Source organism: Ambystoma mexicanum, chromosome 13, assembly GCF_040938575.1.
Source record: "Ambystoma mexicanum isolate Mex_15411 chromosome 13, UKY_AmexF1_1, whole genome shotgun sequence".
Taxonomy (NCBI): domain Eukaryota; kingdom Metazoa; phylum Chordata; class Amphibia; order Caudata; family Ambystomatidae; genus Ambystoma; species Ambystoma mexicanum.
This window is the reverse complement of record NC_090938.1, coordinates 713,513,618-713,516,751: the sequence shown is the minus strand read 5'-3', so window position 1 is coordinate 713,516,751 and position 3,134 is coordinate 713,513,618.

The following is a 3,134-nucleotide window of genomic DNA, read 5'->3' as shown; positions in this document are numbered from 1 at the left end:
AGAGATTGGCATAGCAGAAGATGACAAGGAGAAGTATTCATCAAGGGATTGGCATAGCAGAGGATGACAAGGAGAAGTAATCATCAAGAGAATGGCATAGCAGTGGATTAGAAAGAGAAATAATCATCAATAGATTGGCATAGCAGTGGATCGCAAAGAGAACGAATCATCAAGAGATTGGCATGGTAGTGGATAGCAAGGAGAAGTAATCATCACGAGATTGGCATAGTAGTGGTGACAAGGAAAAATTATGATCAGAAAAATGGCATAGCAGAGGATGACAAGTAGAAGTAATCATCAAGAGATTGGCTTAGCAGTGGATCACAAGGAGAAGTAATCATCAAGAGAATGGCATAGCAGTGGATCGCAAAGAGAACTAATCATCAAGAGAATGGAAAATCAGTGGATTTCCAAGAGAAGTAATCATCAAGAAAATGGCATAGCAGTGGATTAGAAAGAGAAGTAATCATCAAGAGATTGGCATAGCCGGGGATGATAAGGCGAAGTAATCATCAAGAGATTGGCATATAAGTGGATGACAAGGAAAAGTAATCATCAAGAGATTGGTATAGCAGTGGATTGCAAGAAGTAATCATCAAGAGATTGGCATAACAGTGGATCACAAGGAGAATAATCATCAAGAGATTGGCATAGCAGTGGATCAGAAAAAGAAGTAATCATCAAGAGATTGGCATAGCAGTGGATCGCAAAGAGAAGTAATCATCAAGAGAATGGCATAGCAGAGGATTGCAAAGAGAAGTAATCATCAAGAGAATGGCATAGCAGTGGATCACAAGGAGAAGTAATCATCAAGAGATTGGCATGCAAGTGGATCGTAAGGAGAAATAATCATCAATAGATTGGCATGGCAGTGGATCGCAAGGAGAAGTAATCATCAAGAGATTGGCATAGCAGTGGATGACAAGAAGCAATCATCACGAGATTGGCACAGTAGTGGATGACAAGGAAAAATTATGATCAGAAAAATGGCATAGCAGAGGATGACAAGTAGAAGTAATCATCAAGAGATTGGCTTAGCAGTGGATCACAAGGAGAAGTAACCATCAAGAGAATGGCATAACAGTGGATCGCAAAGAGAACTAATCATCAAGAGAATGGAATATCGGTGGATTGCCAAGAGAAGTAATCATCAAGAGAATGGCATAGCAGTGGATTAGAAAGAGGAGTAATCATCAAGAGATTGGCATAGCTGTGGATCACAAGGAGAAGTAATCATCAAGAGATTGGCATGGTAGTGGATAGCAAGGAGAAGTAATCATCAAGAGATTGGCATAGCAGAAGATGACAAGGAGAAGTATTCATCAAGGGATTGGCATAGCAGAGGATGACAAGGAGAAGTAATCATCAAGAGATTGTCATAGCAGTGGATGGCAAGAATTAATCATCAAGAGATTGGCATAGTAGTGGATGACAAGGAAAAATAATCATCAAGAGATTGGCAAAGCGGTGGATCACAATGAGAGGTAATCATCAAGAGACTGGCATAGCAGAGGATTACAAGAAGAAATAATGATCAAGAAATTAGCATATCAGTGGATCACAAGGAGAAGTAATCATTAAGAGATTGGCATGCCAGTGGATCACAAGGAGATGTAATCATCAAGAGATTGGCATAGCAGAGGATGAAAAGTAGAAGTAATCATCAAGAGATTGGCATAGCAGTGGATGGCAAGAATTAATCATCAAGAGAATGGCATAGCAGTGGATGGCAAGGAGAAGTAATCATCAAGAGATTGGCAAAGCGGTGGATCACAATGAGAGGTAATCATCAAGAGACTGGCATAGCAGAGGATTACAAGAAGAAATAATCATCAAGAAATTAGCATATCAGTGGATCACAAGGAGAAGTAATCATTAAGAGATTGGCATGCCAGTGGATCACAAGGAGATGTAATCATCAAGAGATTGGCATAGCAGAGGATGAAAAGTAGAAGTAATCATCAAGAGATTGGCTTAGCAGGGGATCGCAAGGAGAAGGAATTATCAAGAGATTGGCATAGCAGGGGGTGATAAGGAGAAGTAATCATGAAGAGATTGGCATGGCAGTGGATGACAAGGAAAAATAATCATCAGGAGAATGGCATAGCAGTGGATGGCAAGGAGAAGTAATCATCAAGAGATTGGCAAAGCGGAAGATCACAAGGAGAAGTAATCATCAAGAGATTGGCATAGCAGGGGATTATATGGAGAAGTAATCATCAAGAGAATGGCATGCCAGTGCATTACAAGGAGAAGTAATCATCAAGAGAATGGCATAGCAGTGGATCACAAGGAGAAGTAATCATCAAGAGATTGGCATAGCAGAGGATCGCAAGGAGAAGGAATCATCAAGAGATTAGCATAGCAGGTAATGACAAAGAGAAGTAAACATCAAGAGATTGGCATAGCAGAGGATTGCAAGGAGAAGTAATCATCAAGAGATTGGCATAGCAGGGGATGACAATGAGAAGTAATCATCAGGAGAATGGCATAGCAGTGGATGACAAGGAGAAGTAAATATTAAGAGGATGGCATAGCAGTGGATCACAAAAAGAAGTAATCATCAAGAGATTGGCATAGCAGTGGATCACAAGGAGTAGTAATCATCAAAAGATTGGCATAGCAGAAGATGACAAGGAGAAGTAATCATCAAGAGATTGGCAAAGAAGAGGATCGCAAGGAGAAGTAATCATCAAGAGATTGGCATAGCCGGGGATGATAAGGCGAAGTAATCATCAAGAGATTGGCATATAAGTGGATGACAAGGAAAAGTAATCATCATGAGATTGGTATAGCAGTGGATTGCAAGGAGAAGTAATCATCAAGAGATTGGCATAACAGTGGATCACAAGGAGAATAATCATCAAGAGAATGGCATAGCAGTGGATCACAAAAAGAAGTAATCATCAAGAGATTGGCATAGCAGTGGATCGCAAAGAGAAGTAATCATCAAGAGAATGGCAGAGCAGAGGATTGCAAAGAGAAGTAATCATCAAGAGAATGGCATAGCATTGGATCACAAGGAGAAGTAATCATCAAGAGATTGCCATGCAAGTGGATCGCAAGGAGAAATAATCATCAATAGATTGGCATGGCAGTGGATCGCAAGGAGAAGTAATCATCAAGAGATTGGC